Source organism: Equus quagga, chromosome 17, assembly GCF_021613505.1.
Source record: "Equus quagga isolate Etosha38 chromosome 17, UCLA_HA_Equagga_1.0, whole genome shotgun sequence".
Classification (NCBI taxonomy): Eukaryota; Metazoa; Chordata; class Mammalia; order Perissodactyla; family Equidae; genus Equus; species Equus quagga.
In genome coordinates, this window is record NC_060283.1 from 40196692 (window position 1) to 40217282 (window position 20591).

Genomic DNA, 20591 nt, shown 5'->3' on the forward strand with positions numbered 1-20591 from the left:
TACATTGGGGGCACGATAGGATATAGAAATCATTGCCTTAGGCCTGTGTGGTGCCTCTTGTGCAAGCCTCTTAATGTAGTGAGGAAGTTTTGTGTTTTATTGGAGTGTTAATCTCTAACCATATGATGCGGATGAAAAAAATGCAATCTTGTGCATTCCAATTTTACATTTTCCTGCTGACCTTAATCTCTTCTTACATCCTCTGCGTACAATATGGAACATTCTTAAATTCCTCTCTCAGTGAAAATGTAGTCGTCCCTTTAGGGCTCCTCCCCTGGAGGTTTAGTAAAGCGCTGTTCTCCAAGCTGCCTGTGTGTGTTCACAATGCCATTTCACCCCTGCACATTTTAATTGCTTTGTCATAATAAGACACCAAGTTGGCAGTCAGTTTTAGAACACAAAAGGCAAAAAAGTTCCAAGAAGTTTCGATGTACAAATGAGATTTTTCAAATGGAAGATGACCTGCTGTGTATTTTTTTTTTAATGGACAGCATTATTGCCTTTGCATACTGCCATTCATGATATACTTTCAGTACTTTTATGCAGTGAAGTTTCGTGATAGGCTCTTTTATAGCTCCCTGTACCTTTCCGTGTTGCTCTTCATAATGGTGCCTATAAGTAGATAGGGATGGCTGAAGTGTTTCAACAGCTGTGACATGGATTTTATTTTTCCCTTAAGTAATTTGTATTGTTACTTAGCATGTATGCTATAGACAGTAAACTGGAGACTATGGAGAATGGAGAGATTTCAGAAGTTTTTTGTCTGCTTGGAATTAACATGTTGCTGAAAACAAGAAGGGGTCCTTTTAATGGCTTTTGAACAAAGCAGAAAGGGAAAGTTCGAGCTTCACACTTTTGGCTCTTGAACCTGTTGAGAAAGAGGCTAAGGGACAAATCTGGGAAAGAATAGAAAGCAGAGCCTGTGTCAGCCCACTAGAAGGGAAGGTAAATGAACCAATTCAGTGATGACGTTAATGCATCAAGAAACGGGCTTTCAGTGAAAGTTTAACCTTAGCTGATTAAATCGCAGGGGAAGCTGCCACATAAAAGGTTAGCGTGGGAGCGATGGAATGCTTATCCTCTGATAGCCTTTATTGGCATCTGAGGATTATGACGGAAATGGAAGGGAGTTCTAGGATTTGCTGCTACCTTCAGGAAAAAAATAAAATTAATGTTTTAGGAAGAAATTACCTATTGTCTACCTTTTATTGGGTAAATTCTTTTTGTAAACTCTCAGAGTGTCTGTTTTAAGAAGTTTTTACTACAAAAGGAAAGCACTGTTATATTCCCTTATCAACAGTGTTGACAATACTGTTTCCATATTGACTATATCGATCTTTTTTATTTTTGCCAATTTGGACAACAAATGATGTCTTGTTTTACTTTGTATTTCCCTGGATCTCTAGATTGCAGGAGAGGTAATATAGCATAGTGGTTACGGGCTATACTGGACTGTAGAGCTCTACTGCCTGCGTGGGAATCCCAGCCCTGCCTTCCTGGTTGTGTGTCCCTGAGCAACTTCTTTAACCTCTGCCTCAATTTCCTCGGTTGTAAATGGGGATAAAAACAGTACCTGTCTCATAGGGTTGTTGTGAAAATTAAATGAGTTGATATCTAAAGCATTTCGAAAAGCACCTGATGCCTAGTAAGCATTGTGTATTAACCTTTATTATTCTTGTTGTAAGAGAAGTTGCAAAATGTTCTTTTTGACCATTTCTTCTTGTTAATTTTGTTTTTAGTCACTTCACTATTGAATTGTTTATTTTTCTTATCGCTTCGTAGGTGTTCTTTATTTTAATATCTATCCTTTGCCTGTTAAGTATCTTGCAAATATTTTCCCTCAGTGTATTGCTTGTGTTCTTTTTTTGTCGAAAAGGAATTTTACATTATCATTTCAAATTCATCAGTATTTTCACTGTGGCTTCTGCATTTTGTGTCTTGTTTAAGAAAACCTTCCTTATCCCAAGATTAATTAAATATCCTCCTATGTTTTCTTCTCTTTTTAATGTTTAGCTCTCTAATCCTCCTGGAATGTGTTTACACATATGGTATGTGGTAGAAATCCAACTTCTTTTGCTGTTTGGATAGCCACTTGTCCCAGTACTATTTACTAAGTAGTTAGTCCATCCTTTCCCCACTGTTTGGAAATGCTATCTTTGTCGTATACATACTTTACATAAAACATAAGTTTATTTTTGGAATATTTCTGTTTCATTGATCCATTTGTCTCTTCCCGTGCCTGTACACATTGGTTTAATTATTATTGTTTTATGGTATGATTTAGCATAGTTAACAGTAGGATTGATATGTCATGAATAGAGTGTATATGTTTAAAGTCATGTTATAAGGTCCTTATAAATATTTGTATCCCTTTTATACACATAGAACCTTGCCCATATGCCCATAATAGATACTCAATAAGTATGAGTAACATACTTCATAAATCAGGGATAGTTTTTGTCTGAGAGAATTCAGTAAAAGCTTTTGTATTTCCCATAAGTTATTTCAAAAAAGAAATATTTGTAAGATTTCTTTCTCATATCACCTCCATTCTATCCCCTTTCAGCTCATACACATTGTCTTGCATTTTTTTTCTTCTTTGTTAAAAACATAACATTTCCTAATCGTAAATTAAAGTTATGAATGAAATATTACTTGGGAAACAAATGTGATTCTCCTTCAAAGTTTTTGAATTTGAATATTTTAAGTAGCTCATATAGATATTGTGTTTGTGAATCCCATGGTCCCCATTTCATTCATTCAACAAAGGTCTGTTGAGTGACTTTTTTTTTTTGAGGAAGATTAGCCCTGAGCTAATATCTGCTGCCAATCCTCCTCTTTTTTTTTGCTGAGGAAGATTGGCCCTGAGCTAACATCCGTGCCCATCTTCCTCTACTTTATATGTGGAATGCCTGCCACAGCATGCCTTGATAAGCGGTGCACCTGGGTATGTGCACCCCCAGGCCACCGAAGCAGTGCGTGCAAACTTAACTGCTGCACCACCAGGCTGGCCCCTCTTGGGTGCCTTCTATACAGGGCACTGTGCACTTGAAGGATACAAAAATGAAGGAGTCACAGTCCCTTCTTTCCAGAAGCTTAACCATCTTTATGTCTGTTTGGAAGAGGTATCTTCAAAGGCAATGATTTTTTTTAAATAGTATTTAATCTTTCTACTACAAACTCCAGCCACCCAGAAATGATGTTTGTTAATATTTAATATAGCTAATGTTTAATGTATTTGCTTTTATAAAATGGAAGCATATGTATTATTTTGTAACTTGCTTTTTTCACTTCACAAATCTACCATGTTCATAATTTCCAAAGATACTTTCAGTTGCTTTCAGTGACATAGATTTGTCACAGTCCTCTTATACTAGTTTTCTAGTATAGTCTGTAATGCACTGTTCTGCCTATTCGAATTACTTTTTCTTCAACATAAATATAGAACTTTATTAAACTGATATCAATGAAAAATGACAGACTGCCATAAGAAAGAATTATGCTTTTATGATTTCATTATTTTTAATCCATCCAGAATTTGCTTTAGTATGAAATAGTGATTTAATTTTTTTAAGATCAGCTAATTGTCCACATTTATTTATTTATCTATACTCCAGATGTTAATAAAAATGACTGCCCACAAATCAATAAGGTAAATATTTTAACTCAAAATGGACAAAGGAAGAAAGATACAGAAGAAAAACACAAATGACCAACACAAATTAAGAGATGGTCAACCTTATTAAAACAACAAACTAACTCTTTTTTCCCCAATTAACTGACAAAAATTAAAAAGATTGATAATGTTCAATGTTGGTAGCTATTGGGGAAAAGGTACACTTCATTTCCTCTGTGTGTGTGTGTGTGTGTGTGTGTGTGTAGCCTTTGTGGAGAGTCATTGGTGGCTATTAGAATTTACATGTAACTGCAGTAGAGCCTAGAGCAGAGGTTAAGAGTGTGGACTGTGGGTTCAGGCTTCCTGCCTCCACTGTGACCCTAGGCAGAGCACTCAGAGTCTGAATCTCCATGTCTGTATCATTTCCTCAGAGGGTGGTTATGAGGACTAAATGAGACTGCGTGTAAAATGCTTAGTACAGTGCCTGGCACATCATAAGTAACAAACATTAACTGCTGTTAGTATTTGTTTTATTAATAATTATTAAAGTTGTTAATAAGAGTAATGTTAATATTATTTAAAGCCACTTATTTTTCTGAGATGTAACCAATGCCTTCATGCTGTTATTCTCTTTTCTTACTGCAAAGCTATAATATTTCTATTTTGCCTCTTTGAAGGAATATTCAGTTAATAAGCATTGATGTAGACTTAGTGTTTGTCTTGTTTTCTAGGAACAAATCACATTCCACTTTATGGCAGGTTAGCAAAAAAAAAAAAAGAACTAATTTGGCTCAGAAGGTTTCTGAAAGCACCTCTCACTTGTGTTCTTGCTTTTCCTCTCCCATAATTTGCTCCTGGATCCCCCATATCCTCTTTCTCATAGCACCTTCATCTTTGACTTGACTTCCAGTCAAAAATAGTTGGCTTTAAATCTTCTATTCACTTAGATTTTCTTATTAAGAGTAGTAGACTGTTGAACTTCTCTTAAATGTCAGTATTGCCTAATAGATGCCTTGGCTAAATGTTAAAAATGAGTTTGAGGTTTGTGATTTTCTAAAATGATAAGTTTTGTCTGTCCACCAAAGTTCTGGGAAAGCAACCAAAGCATTCCACCCATACAGCCAGTGAGCACTGTTGGTCACAAATTGTCTAGTGATGGACTTCGTGTAGACTGTGATTGGCAGTTTGTTTTCCAAGAGCCTCATGCATAGACTCTGAGACATTGTTATTGTTATCCTGAATGGATTAAATAAATATAATGTCCTATTGACCGTGTTGTTGAGGATTTTTAAACCAGCTTTCCTGCTTTCACATTTTTGGGAGGAATTTGTAGTATGATTAAATACTTACAGACTTGTTCAGACCTTCTAAATTTCTTTCCAGGATTGTGTATGTGGTTTATAGTGAAACATGATAGTAACTTCTGGAGAAATGGAACATAACTCAGTAAGACTTTCATGGAAAATTCAGTTGTATCATCACAGTATTTGACAGAGGGCTGGCAGTGGTGCTGAGGTTTGGCAGCTCTAGGTTCTTGTTAGGATTGACCTCACTCTTGCCTCACAGGCCTCACTGTCAGCACTCTCCATGATAGAGGAGGACTTGACTTCTGAATATATGGACCTCTCCTTGTTCCTGAGCTTTAGCATCATAGGAGGGTATTTTAAAGACCATCTTGTCTAGTAATCTCACTGTTCAAACCATTGCTTGAATGCTTAAAACTCAAATTGTCAACATTTTAGGAGAAGCATTCTTTTCTTGCTTTTGACCCGGTGATAATTTTGAAGGTGAAAGGAAAAGCAAATATATTTTCTTACAGTCCACCATCCATAAAGATCTGAGTGGATTGAACTAAAGAAGCACACTGTTTGTAGCAAAGAAGGTGATAATCCCACTATAAGAACACATGAGGAATTATTTAGTCTACAGTGAATTGGGGCACGGCAAAGTGGAGCTGGTCTAGAGGAGAAGCGCTTGAAACATGCCATACATACAATAACTGCAGAACTGAAGATGAAAAGAGTTGAGCAAGGGATGTGAGTGTTCCAACGTTTAAAAAACTGTTCTTAAGAGGAAGAATTAAATGTGTGCTGTGTGGCTATCAGAGTGAGTACAAAACTCAAGGGTAGAAGTTACAGGGGACAGAGTTTAGCCCAATTTCTAACAATTAGAGTTACCTGGAAAAAAAAAAACATTTTCCAGAAAGTATTTTAAGCAGCAGATAGATGGTTGTCCATCAAGTGTATTGCAGAGGGAAATTACGTATGCGTCAGATAAGACATTAGAGGAGGTGATCTCCAGAAGGACTCAAATCCAGTTTCTAACACCGCAGTTCTTGATTTGGTCACAACCTTCCTTAGTTAATCTTAGGATTCTTGTCAGCAAATATTTCTAATAAGATATGTGTTACACCTAAAATAGGCAAAACATTTTTTGTGATTTGATGTAATTAAAGTAAGATATCACTTTCTTTTTGTTTTTCAGACGACTCTTTTCTTAGATACTCAGTATTGGTGAAGTAATTTGTTTAATGCATTGTGGATCCACTGATTCAGAGTCACACAGAGCAGTTATTGCCTCTGAATTTAGATAAAGTCTAGAGAACTAAACATAAATAACTCTAATATAAATAACACTATAAATATAGCCACCAGGATAAAAGGGGTGGCCTAATAATATCCGACATTCTTGTAGTCTTTTTCAGGTTTTCAAAGCACTTAGATACATTATTACATTATCGCAACAATTCTGTACATTATTATCTCCACTTTATAGAAGTGGAATTAAGGATTGATGAGAATGTCGCTCAGATAAATGCAGAACCTTAATTTAAACCTTGGCTTGTCCTTCTATAAACTGCTGTTTTCTTCAGTAAACCATAATGCCCATCTGGAGAATTTATTTTTTTGCTGTATCGCTGATTTTGAGTTTAAAATTTTTCCTCAGTGTTTAAGTCACGATTTCTTGTTCACTTGAAAATTATTCTCTTCCATTGTGGTCATATCCCCTATATTCTTCTTTGTTTTTCCTTAACTCTTGGATACAGAGGGCAAGGTTCAGACTGGGCTAAGGAAGAATTTCCTAACAATCAGAGTTACCTAAAAAATGGACATTTTCCAGAAAGTCTTAGTCTGCTAGAGCTGCTATAATAGAATACCCTAGACTGGGTGGCTTGAACAACAGACGTTTATTTCTCAACAGTTCTGGAGGGTGGGGAGTCCAAGATCCAGGGGCCAGCTGATTTGGTTCCTGGTGAGAGCTCAGTTCCTGGCTTGCAGATGGCCACCTTCTCCCTGTGTCCTCACATGGTGGAGAGAGAGTGGATGGGCAAATGGTAGGGGAGTCATAACTATACCATGTGTGGCACTGCTGCCTGGGTGACAGTTCTGTTGGGAACGGATGGTTCGTGGACAGGTCACTACTATCTTGAAAGATGAGTAGGTGTTGAGCAGTTTAATTTTTAAGATACTGGAGAGTAACAGTAAGGAAAGTGATGACATGAAAAATGAGGGAAGAGAGTGTTTCAGAGGGGAGTTGGCGTCAAGAATAAGGAAGAATGAGGATCAAAAACCACGTCCTTGGAATTTCTGGAAATTTCATTCATTCAACGAATATTTGAGACTACTGAGAGCCCCATGATACGTTTTAGATCAGAGGTGATCTTTTTGAGAAGAGAGGCTATTTGAGGAAACAAATTAACTATAATCTGCCAAGATTAGAAAATGGAATATAGATGAGAAAATAAAGTCACCAAGAATATATTACTCTTTCAAGAAACCTGGTGTTCTAGAGAAGCAGACATTAGGGGAGTAGCTTGAGCAGGTAGAGAGATTTTATTAAAGAATAGAAATCACTTGTTTAAGCCGTCTAGCTTTGTGCAAGTTGCTTAACATCTATAAAACAAGGATAATGCTTTCTCTGTCAGCCTTACAGAGATCTTATGAAACATGAAAGAAATAATATATGCCAACTCACTTTAAAAACCATAGCTCTACAGAGCCATTATGTTTACTATGGCATTGTTACAATTATTTGTTTATCTTTACTTTAAAGTTCAGGTTGCTTTCTATTTTGCAAATTTATAGGTTTCGTGTTTCAGGGTGTTGATAAAGCCAGAGTGTAAGTGATTCTTTTTTACTCCAGCTTAGATATCTGAAGCCTTTTTTCACACTTCTGGGAAGTAATGGTGGCTGTTGAGTGATAGCAAAGAAAGCCCTCTATATGACACATATGTCCCGTTTGAAAGCCAAATCATCTTTGGCTTTGCTTTTTATTTTTTAAAAATTTTTTAGAAGATTGGCCCTGAGCTAACATCTGTTGCCAGTCTTCCTCTCTTTTTTTTTTCCTCCCCAAAGCCCCAGTACATAGTTGTACATCCTTGTTGCAAGTCAATCTACTTCCTCCATGTGGGATGCCACCACAGCATGGCTTGATGAGCAGTCCTAGGTCCTCGCCCAGCATCGGAATCTGCAAACCCCAGGCTACTGAAGCAGAGTCCGTGAACTTAACCTCTCAACCACAGAGGCGGCCCCACCTTTTATTTTTGTAAGAGGGTTGTAACTTGAGGAAGTTGATTTCCCTCTTAATACTGTAGCATTTTTTTTAAAACTAGGTTAAATTCAGGGATCTCTGAATGTAGATTTTGATAGGATTCAAAGCAATATTTCTATGCGTGCGAATAACATATGTGAAACAGTGGCTGATCCTTTTGGGAATGTCCCCTTGGGAGAGGGCCTTGTATTATCTCTTCTTCAATCAGGAGGTTCTGGGAAGCAAATAAAAATGCAAAAGGAGTCTTTAAGACTCTCTTTGGCTATGTCTATTTTAGCTCGTTTCTGACCGGTTTCAGGCACATAACTGCACATACCAGTGGAATAATAGACTTAGTAGAGAAAGAAAAGTTTGTTTCATTGTTTGATTTTGCTAGTTAGAAGACTGTGTTATGTTTCAAATAGCGATCTTTTTCTCATTACTAAATTACTTGCCTCCACTGTTTCCCAGGCCAGTTTGAATTTGGATTGTGTGCTTTCCAAGCACAGTAGCTTTGCCAGCGCCAGAGTATTATTTTACAGGGATATCACCACTGATTACACTGCTGCATATTGTGTTTCAAGGATACTGAAGCCTGGTTTCTCAGGGCTCCATCTATATTTCCTCACCATGTTCCCCATAAATAGGAAAAATACCACAGGGAAAGTCACCGGGAAATTATTGGGCAGAGTAAGATGTTTAAATGTCCCTGAATTGGAATTGGTTCTTAAGGATGTACTAAAAGACAAGATGCTCTGTATAACCAATGCTGGTGCAGAAGAAGCCTAGAAGGAGGGTTTTGACAGAAGTGATATTTAAGAAGTAATGAAGGTGGGAGTAAAAGAAGGAAGTGAGTTCAGAAAGTGAGTAAGGAGGAGAGAGTTTGAGAGGGGAGAGATCATAAAGGCAGAGTGTTAAAAGACAGAGAACAAGAAGAAAAAGAAAAAGTCACAACCAAAAACTAGGAAAGCAGAGCAAAGAAAGGCCTTGCTATGATGAAAATGCTCAGGATACCACTAAATACAAACTCCCTTTGTTTCCTGCTGGTCGCTGCAGCTCTTCCACCCCAGAGGAATGAGAAGGGAGAGGTTTTTCTCATGCCCGTGACCTTGGTGTTGAAGCTTTGCCTCCCGTTGCTGTGGTCTGCCATGGTAGATATTAGCATACATCATTATGTGCTTAGTCAGCCATTTTGCCTGAAAATTTGACTTACCTTGAAATTCCTCAGACTACAGGTAATGAGCTGCATGTCCGTATATAATTTACAGGTACTCTGCCAAGTCATGAATTCAACTTATGCAGGATGGGCTTTTAAATTCTACTATGTTTTCCCCTGCAATTTCGCTGACTGACTGAGCCGTTCTCCTTAGGGAGAATGGAGGTTTTTTTTGGTTTGTTTGCTTTTTGTTTTTTGCTGAGCTCCAGCTCTAAATTGCCCTTTCCATGGCCCGCTGAACCCTGAATGCGTAGCTCTCCTGCTTTGGTTCCTAGACGCTCTTCAATGAGCCTTGCTTTCTAGTTGCTCAGCCTGAAAGAAAATTCTAATAATCCCTCTGACTTGCTGTCATGCTCAGTGCAGTTCAGCACATATTTGAGTATCGATTGTGTGCTGAGCACTGAGAAGAGAAGGGCAAATAATATAGTGCCAATGGAAGCTGACTTGTAAGCTTATATGCACAGTACATTCTGTGATGCAGGTGTAAACAAGTGTACAAGAGCACTGAGGAGGGATCCAATAGCTTTGCCTCGGGTGTATCAGGGGCCACGCTTAGAGGGGAGGTTGACAGCACTAGGTCTTTAAGGAGAGTACTGGGGGGGGGGGATGCACATTCTAGGCAGAGTGGAGCGGCTGTGCTAAGGCACTGAAGCACAGGCATATAATGTCTGGGAAGTGCAGCAGCTAGGCACGGCCGGAGGATAGTGTGCATCTAGGGGCTGGCGTAGGAGGTGACCCTGGAGAGTGGAATGGATGCAGACACTAGACTCAGTGTCTTCCTCCCTCCAGTAGTTGCCTTCTTGACTTCTTCACCCCAGGCTTATAGCAGTTTATTATACCTGCTGCCTCCTGGTTGATTTCTTCAACCTTCCTACTGCCTGTTGATTTCCTGTTCTTTATCAAATTGTCCTTTCTACTTGACACTACCTTCCTATCTCACCCTTCTCTATTGCTTTTTTTAACTTACAACCCTTTTTTTAAAAAAGTCAGTATTCCCCAAACCTCTTTACAAAACCTGAACTTTATATGTTCCTTGGAAATGTGTATGTCTGAGGATGGAAGGACTTTTTTTATTGGACACACACATAGGATTAAACTGAGACGGAGTCCAAAGCAGAGAGCTTGTCTTTCTCTAGAACTGCGCTTCTTCAACTATCACTGGTAAAGAACCAGGTCTTTACTTCTAATTTTTCAGACCAATGTTTTTATAAAATAAATAAAAACGAATTATTAGACAAATGACATATAAAATAAAAGTGAAAAAAATTTATTATTAGAATCAACAAACAGATTACTCTGCTAAACTGCTATTAAAAAATTGGAATGTTTATCTTGTCACAGACTGGTAAAAAATGGATTCACAAACCAGCGCCATTCTGTGGACACATTTTGAGTAACCCCAGTACAACTTGTGCCTGATACACAGTAGAACTTCAGTGCATATTTGGGGAAAAAATATGTGAATTAGATGGTTAGCATGATTATAGTAGTAGGAAGGAAGAAATGATAGTAGCAGCTGTCTTTGGAGAATTGGGAGGAAATAATTAAGTGAGAAAGTAAATTGCACTACAATAATGTTACCCTCCATGTAAGACAAACTTTTTCACGTCACTCTCTCTGAACATCGTTCCTTTGGCTCTCTAGTGAGGCAAATATATATTAGTAAATCACTTGTGTGAATTTCTGAGAAATACTAGTTTTGATCTTGCTGTATTTGTAAAACTTACTTAAATGTTGGCAGAAAGATATCAACCTGCTTATCTGAACTAGCTCTTATGAGCAAATGTACAGTTGGCTAGGATTGATTTCAAATACTAACCCCGCTGTTTGAATCAAAGTGTTTCTCCATGTCGTGATAAGGACCATACTGCCAAATGCTCTCCTGGCCTGAGATTTTGTTTCCTTCTGTGTCTTCTCAGAAGATTAGCTGAATAGGGTAATAAGTCTTCTTATCAAAAACTTTGTAACAAACAAATAAGGCTTCCATGTCAATTAAGATAATTTCAGATTGCTTACAACACTGCAGATTTTCAGTTCTTAAAAGCAAATTGTAAGGTCTTGAATCCCCTTCAAATGAGAGGAATTCACAGAATCATTCAGGGGATAGGAAAACAGGAGTTCTGCTTTTCAACTTTCAAACACATAGCTGCATTTGAAGGAGAACATTATTTTGAAATATTTAAACTAAATAATATTTGAATGCAACTTATAATATAGAAGTTTTATTACCATAAATAGAATTTTGTTTCCATCATGGATCAGTACAGCATCAGTAACTCAATACATCATCTCATTCTCTACTAAGCATATCCCAAGAGAACATTGTTCAGAAGGGCAAAAGGACCATTTCCATGGTATATTTGGGGGTCTGCCTGCCTTGCTCTCCCTCTCTTCAGTTCCCTCAGCTCTTGTAGCTCTGGAGGGCTGCAAAGATACCCAGGACCCTGCAGATGACTGAAGCCACTCTCTTTCCAAGAGTATGTAGGTTGGACAAACTCTGTCTGAATGCTATGTAATTTACTAGCTATGAGCTCCTGAGAAATGTATTTCACTTCTGAGAACACCGCTATTTCATGTGGGCGCCAGTATTAGGACTCAAAAATAAAAAAGAGAGGGGCTCTTAGTACAGCACTTGGCATGTGTATTGAATGTAGGTACTCAGATGTTAATTCTTTTACCCTGCCTCCTCTGTCTTTGAGGACTAGGTTTAAGCGATGAATGTACCAGATGCCAGAGAAACCGGGAAATATTGTTCACCTTTTCCCTGGCCTTATACTGTCTGCAATTATCAAGTTAAACAAGACTGTTAGGAAGCTAGCTCTGAAAAAGGCAAGAGTGAGGGCTTTATCTGTCTGCATTGATAATAAACCATAGATTAAGAATTATCCACCCTTACAGGCATTGTTAGGCTAATGCAATGAATGGGGTTTCCTTTAGCCTTTGGAGATTTTATAGAAACTCAGAAGAGACACCCGAACCTCAGACTGCGTCTATTCTCCTAATCCTGACTGGACTGGATTGTCTGGCCACATCCCTTGTCATTTAAAGGTGGAAGAGACCAACGCCTCAACTAGTACTAGATCTGCTACCCGGACGTGGTCATAGGACTTGACTTGACCATCCCAGAAGATGCTGCACACCAGGGAATTCTTAACCATGTTTGGATTGCAACCTATGTGTCCTATTGGAGGGAATTATTTTTCTAAACTTCCTCTTCAAATCCTTTCTCGATTTTATCTATTTTGATGTGATTCAGTAATTTCTGGAAAGTTTGCCTAAGCTAGAAAATAGTTTCTCTAGTCACGCAACACGTCCTCTTTGTAAGTATGTCTATCACACATCAAGGATATATAAAAGATCAAGAATTAGGGGGCCGGCCCCGTGGCTGAGTGGTTAAGTTCACGCACTCTGCTTCGGCAGCCCAGGGTTTCCCCAGTTCGGATCCTGGAGGCGGACATGGCACCGCTCATCAAGCCGTGCTGAGGCAGCATCCCCATGCCCCAACTAGAAGGACCCACAACTAAAAATATACAACTGTGTACCAGGGGGCTTTGGGGAGAAGAAGGCAAAATAAAATCTTTAAAAAGTAATAGTAATAGTGCTAATTTAAAAAAAAAAGAAAAGAATCAGGGACCCCCAAAGTGAGTGAGTTCTAACCTGTGGAACACACTAGCATCATAATCTGAACCGGTGTTCCATGACACCAAAGGCATCCTATGTCCTGCAGTATTTGGAGGTGCCTTTCTAGCCTCATGTCTTGGAAGGATTGCTTGTCCTGTACCCTGAGCTTAGGAATCATGACTCATTCATCTATCCCCTAGTCTTGAGGATAGCCTCTCCCTGGTACAAACTGGGTGTGTAGGATAGCTGATCATATCATATAAATGTTAAGAGCCTGGATGTTGAAATCAGGCAGTCAAAAACCAACTTTACCGCTTAATTGGCTTCCTAAGCAAGGTACTTGCCATCCCTAAACCAGAGATTCCTCATCCATGTAAGGGCTCTAATAATAATGTCTATTTCATAGGCTTGTGAGGATTAATTTAGATATAGATAAAGCAGTTAGCTCATTATCTGGCACTCAGTACACGTTAGCCATCGTCATTATGCAGTAAAGAGGTGCTGGATGTAAAGATCAGTGGTGCTGTTATGATTGCGTATGTTTCTGCCAAAGATTCTTACACCTGAGAGATGTGTAACATGAATCATCTGACGACAGAATTCTTCCCATTTCTTGGTAAAATCTTCCCTTTAAGTTTTTTCTGTTCATTTATACAGAAATTTACTGGGGCTGGCCCCATGGCCAAATGGTTAAGTTCGCGCGCTCTGCTTCGGCAGCCCAGGGTTTTACCAGTTTGAATCCTGGGCGCGGACATGGCGCCACTCATCAGGCCATGCTGAGGCAGCATCCCACATGCCACTACTAGAAGGACCCACAACTAAAAGTACACAACTAGGTACTGGGGGGCTTTGGGAGAAAAAGGAAAAATAAAATCTTTTTAAAAAAAAGAAATTTACTTAGATATGGCCCATTTGATAAGGAATGTCAGATAAAGTGTGCCAGCTGATTCATATAATTGCTCCAGATAATTTTATTTGAAAGTTTTCCTATTTTACTGTCTTTAGAAATTATTTTGGAGGAATAACGATCTGGTAGTACTTAGAAATATTTTTATATTAAATATTGAGTTTATCATTCTAAAAAATATACTAAACGTTTCCAACTTCTATGGAAAAGCCCTCAGGAAAAAAATGTTTTTCCCTTCTCTTTTTTGTTACAGCTCTAGTGAAGTTTAGAAATTTGAAGAAGGCTATTGTCAAGAAGCTACAAAGGGAACCCAAGCTTGAGCTTCTTGACGTTCTTTCTGCGCACAAAGGGAAGCATTTGGGCATACAGTTCACTGTTTGTTGTTGGTTCCTAAAGCACTGCCAGGGGAGACTTAGACTCCTGGGGTCTCTTCTTAAGTCCCCAGCGGGGAGTTGATGGAAGATGGTTATTAATCTACACCAACTTCAGTTTATTAGCTGTGCTGGTTCTCAAACATGGTTTTGGCAGAGAAATGAATTCTTCAGATCCCCTTTCGGTGTTTCTCTATCCCTTTCCAGTACTGCAGCCAAGGGTTTCTTTTCTTCCTTAACAATTTTTAGACATTTGATCTTTTTCTCTCACTGCCCACCTCTCTTCTCCCCCATGCTAGCTTGCCCTTCTTTATGCACACAACATATATAAGCTCTAATGACTATTTTTCCCCTGAAAAATGTGTTGTTCCAGACTTTCAGTTCCCTAAAATCTTATTTCCTAGAAATAACTTTTAACTCCCAGTATCAGTTCTTTGTTCATCCACTGTAGACACCCTATCTCTGATTGGTGGTATAGAACATGGGCTTCAGTGGCTATAATTTTTTCTTTCTGTTCTTTAAAAGTTTTCATTCCCAGAACCCTAAAGATACTCAAAGTATGGTCCCCAAGACCGTAGCCTTGGCATCACCCAGGAACTGGTTAGAAATGCAGAATCTCGGGTCCTACCCCAGACCTACTGAACCCGAATCTATATTTTAACAAGATCCCTGGGTGATTTGTATGCACATGAAAGTTGAAGAAAGCATTGCTGTAAATTATGTTTTGCTCAAAACGGGGAAAACTCTGTCAAGTAATGGTTCTCAGCTCTGCTGTTCAGTGGAATCACCTGGGAAACTTTGAAAAATCCTGATGCTTGGGTTCTATCTGGAGATTCTGGTGTAATTGGTCTGAGGGGTGGTCCAGGCATTGGGAGTTTTAAACACTCCCTAGGTGATGCTAATATGCAGCCAAGGCTGAGAACCACTGTTGCACATAAATCTTTAATTTGTCCTATTTCTTAGAATATCATGTGTATTCTAATCAATGCAAGACTAATGACTAAAAACACTATATTTTTTACAATTCCATTTAATGAGAGAGGAAGTATATATGCATAGAAAAAATTGGAAATATATACACCAAAATATTAAATGGTAATTATGGATTACAACTATTTGTTGTTTTTTGTCCTCTATTTTTCCAATCTTTCTATAATAGCCATGAATTCTTTTGGTAAAGAATCTTCATATGTGTATATATACTTTTTAATAAATGTGGTCACATCATCCATGCTTTGTAAACTGCTTTTTAAATTTTAAAAATTTTTATCCTTTTTCACCTATCAGTATATTAGAAATATTTTCTCCTACCATTAAATATCACTTACATAGGCCTTTTTATTGTTTAAAGTGAATCCTTACCCAAGATGACTGGATTTTTACCTTAAAAATTACGTTTGCATACTGACTGGGGTCTTTGAGAGACCGACTGTTTGACTCCTGGACACCTTTCGTGTTCGGAAGCTTTCCTTGTCCACGGAAGGGGAGGTGTTTAAATGGAGCTGCTGAAACTGCAGTGAGTGAGGTCAGAGCAGACCTTCCCAGAGGCTTTTGCAACTGTCATCAGTTGAGTGCCAGCATTTTTTTGAGCTCTTAAACACATAGGAGTTGCCTTTACCGTCCTGGAAGAGGCTGCACCCCAGGGAATTCCTTACCACGTTTGGATTGCAACCTATGTGTCCTGGTGGAGGGAATTATCTTTCTAAACTTCCTCTTCAAATCCTTTTGGTTTGGTTGGAATTGTGCTTCAGGACAACTAATATCTCTTACATTTTGAGTTTCCTCTGCATTAATACGTACATTATGATATGGAAAGCTGGAAAATCCTTAGAGCAACATCTTGAAAACCTCAGTGGTGTGTGGTTGGCCAAGCTCTGTTGTAATCAAAGAAAGTCAAGTAATCCTCTTTCCCAAACCTTGGGAGTAAATACCAGTCCTACAACTTCAAAAAAAATGATTCGCCTATAAAATTGTTCTGTTCTTGACCTGGTCCAGTTGCATTGTATGGAAAAAGAATAATTTTACTAATGGTTTCTTTACAATCAGGAGAAGGGAGACATGTTTTGGAGTTGGAGAACCTCTCTAAAGACGCACAGTAGGTTACTCTGCAGGAGAACAGCTCTGTTTCTCAACTTTTTACCTCGTTTAACCTTTTCTCTACCAGAACTTGTATATAAAAGTTTCAGAAATGGGTGGTTTTTAGTTTCAGAGAAGTAGCCTTGGTATTTTACTCACAGAATTGAAGTTCTGACTAAAAGAGCTTTTAAACTTAGCGTTTCTTCTCAGGAGAAGCATTCCAAGGCACTTCACAACCTAAAGACTTCAGGAGCTGTTCCTATTGACTAAGGTCATGACAGGGTGGAGTTTGATCTGAGTTTGTGCCTTAACCTGAGATGGTAGCGCTATCGACCTTGGCTATCTTGTCTGCATATGCAAATCAGGAAGAGATGAGACCTCTGGGTGCGGCATGGTATTGAAAGGTGATACAGGTTAGTGAGTGGATATTCAGCTCTGGAGGCATGTTCTAGACACTGATACTTATCTTATCTCGTGAGACCTGATCACAAGCAAGCCAAAGATGGTACTTTGTACAAGCCTCCATTTATAGATTGTCCTTCTCACATTGTGTTGTAATTATTCTTTTACCTGGTGTTTTCCCTACGTGGAGGAGAACTATGGGAATCATGTCTTATTAATCATAGTCTATCCTAGCCCTGAGCCTAAGACTCACAAATGTTCGGTAAATGCTGGACGACTGAAATGTCCAATTTAGCCTTGTTATAATCCAAAACCCTTTGGTCATATTCAAATCTGGGTTAACGTGATATTTTTTAACCAATTGTAAGTTGATTGTTACTTAACACCAGTGTTTAACAACTGTAAAGCAGATGACTTCTGGACCTTCTGGAGGGAAAATAATTATGAAGACTTTTATCTAAAATTATAGCACAATTTGGGGATTCGATTTTTAGACCACATTTGTTTATGTTCAGAATGATACTGTGTTTTAGAGGATGTGTCTATACTGTACTGTCTGTTATCATAATGCCTTAACTCTTAAATAAGATATGATAATTCAAATTAAGGAAAGAATATTGCTCTGACCACTGGTGTTAATGTATTAGGGAAATTAAACGGATGAGACACATGTTTGATTTTGGGATACCTAGCAAAGCTATTGCTCTGAAGCATTGTTTTGACTTCTTAACCCTTAGTCAAAAACTATTTGTAGTAGTCAGCTTGGAATCTGTTTATCCTGAGTAATAGTTTTTTGATTTTTAAAAATTGAAATATATGATTGAGATTAGTGTAAAATATATATTGTATATTAAACTGTGTTTCAGTATGTACCAAATGACTATTTTAAATGAGTTCCAAACACTATATATAAGAGAACATTCATCAAGAAAAAATTGTAATAAAATAAAGGAATATTCTATGCAAAAGAGCCATTTCTTTGTAAGCTTAAAAAGTGGCTTAGTAGAAGAAAGATCTAGGTTCTGTTCCATCTCACCAGCTGTGAGGCTTTAAGTAAGTCTGCTAATGTCTCTGAGGCGGTTTCTTCATCTTTAAATGGGGATAATACCTGCTTCAAGAGGGTCAGCTGAGATAATGTGTGCAAAAGTGATTTATAAACTTAAGGTGCTGTGCAAATGAATGATGGATTTTCACTGATGGCCTTAGTGGGGTTGATAGCCCAGTTCTGTATTTTTTGTTATTATTAGAGCAATGGTTTAGAAAACATGAGGGTGGAAGGTTTATTTGGGCCTGAGAAATAACTAGTATTGAGCTTTTCATATAAATGCAGAGGTCATGTGCAGACCAGACTCTTTTTTTTTTTTATTATTTACACACTAAGACTGCAAACAAAGATGGAACAGGTTGTGCTAGATTCTCCTTAGTGTTATTTTTTCCAAGTTTTATTGAGATGTAATTGACTTATAATGTGACTTTGTTTTTCATATGTTTGTTTTTCAGAATAGATCCAGACGAAAAAAATATTTCATCTTTGTGCTGGATCCTTTCCATTCCTACAGACCCCTTTTTCACATGATTACCAAGTGTCTCTGATTCTTTTCTGGATTTTTGCTTTTGAAACATTTTGTGACCCTTTTGTTCATTTTGAAGGCCTGTTCTTGATATCTGTATAATTGTTATATATATATATATATAAAAACATGGGCCAGCCCCCGTTGCCTAGTGGTTGAGTTTGGTGCACTCTGCTTTGGCAGCCTGAGGTTTGTTCCCAGGTGCAGACCTACACCACTCGTCTGTCAGTGTCCATGCTATGGCAGTGGCTCACATGCAAAGTAGAGGAAGATGGCAACAGATGTTAGCTCAGGTGAATCTTCCTCAGTGAAAAAGATGAAGAATGACAACAGATGTTAGCTCAGAGCTAATCTTCCTCAGCAAAAAAGAGGAAGATTGGCACAGATGTTAGCTCAGGGCTAATCTTCCTCAGCAAAACAAACAGCTTTATTGGGATATAATTCACCATAACATACAATTCACCCATTTAAAATATACTATTCAATGGTTATTGGTGTATTCACAATGTTGTGCAACCATCAGCACAATCACTTTTAGGACATTTCATCACCCCAAAAAGAAGCCCTGTACCCATCAGTAATCATTCTCTATTTCCCCTACCCTTCCACCCCAGCCCTAGGAAACCATTAATCTACTTTCTGTCTCTATAGATTTGCCTAGTCTTGATATTTCATATAAATGGAATCATAGAGTATGTTATGTGGTCTTTTGTGACTGATGCCTTTCACTTAAGATAATGTTTTCAGGGTTCATCTGTGTTGTAGCATGCATCAGAACTTAATTCCTTTTTATGGCCAAATAATAGTCCATCGTGTGGATATGCCAGTTTTTATTTATCCATTCATGAGTTGATGAACATTTGGGCTATTTCCACTTTTTTGGCTATTATGAATAATGCTGCTATGAACATTCATGCATAAGTTTTTGTGTGAACATATGTTTTCATTTCTCTTGGGCATATACCTAGCAGTAGAATAGCTGGGCCATATGGTGACTCTATGTTTAACCTTTTGAGGAACTGCCAGACTCTTTTCCAAAGTGGCTGCACCATTTTACATTTCCAACAGCAGTGTATGGGAGTTCTAATTTCTATACCTCCTCATCAACACTTATTATGTCTTTTTGGTAATAGCCATTCTAGAGGGTATAAAGTGATACCTCGTTGTGGCTTTAATTTGTATTTCTTGATGACTAATGATATTGAGCATCTTTTCACATGCTTATTGGCCATTTGTGTATCTTCTTTGGAGAAACGTCTGTTCAGATTCTTGCCCATTTTTTAATTAGGTTATTTGTCTTATAATGGAGTTGTAAGAGTTCTTTATATATTCTGGATCCAATTCCCTTATCAGATCTATGATTTGCAAATATTTTCTCCCATTTTGTAGGGTTTTTCACTTTCTTGATAGTGTCCTTTGAAGCATAAGAGGTTTTAATTTTGATGAAGTCCAATTTGTTTTTTCTTTTCTCACTGTGTTTTTGTTGCATATCTAAGAAGGCTTTGTCTAACTCAAGGTCACAAAGATTACTCCTATATTTTTTTCTAAGAGTTTTATAATTTTAGCTCTTACATTGGGGGCTATGATCCATTTTGAGTTAATTTTTAAGTATTGTGTGAGAGTTGGGTGTCCGACTTTATTTTTTTGCATGTAGATATCTTGTTGTCCTAGCACCATTTTTTTGAAAAGACTATTCTTTCTCCCATTGAATTGTCTTGGCACCCTTGTCAAAAATCAATTGACCATAAATGTGAGATTTATTTATTGATTCTCAATTGATCTGTATGTCTGTCTTTATGCCAGTACCACACTGTCTTGATTACTGTAGCTTTGTAGTAAGTTTTGAAATCAGCAAGTGTGAGTTGTCCATCTTTGTTCTCCTAAGATTGTTCGGCTGCTCTGAGTTCCTTGATTTCCAGATGAATTTTAGGATCACTTTGTCAATTTCCACAGAAAAGCCAGCTGGGATTTTGATAAAGATTAAGTTGAATCTGTAGATCAACTTGGGGAATATAGCCATCTTAACAGTATTAATTTGTTCAATCCATGTAATTCTTTTTTGACCTGTTTGAAAGAATAACAAAAAGCATTGTAAAGAAAGAAGTTCTTTGCTCTCTCTCCACAAGTAAAGAGCCTCTAGGGAGAGTTTGACAAGGGGATGAACAAAGGGGGAAACCTCAGACCGGCTGTTAGTCATCCATGAATCCCAGTCTCCCAGCTCAGGGAGTTGAATCTACAGAGCCTTCGAGAATCCACGCCCAGGGTTTCCAGAGGCTGGCAG

The 20591-nt window shown here is 38.0% G+C and overlaps 1 protein-coding gene across 2 annotated transcripts in view; it reads left to right on the forward strand.

The window, feature by feature from the left end:
* The window catches only part of PDE6D (phosphodiesterase 6D), a 46314-nt gene that overhangs the window by 1063 nt on the left and 24660 nt on the right, over window positions 1–20591 (forward strand). The window lies entirely within an intron of this gene.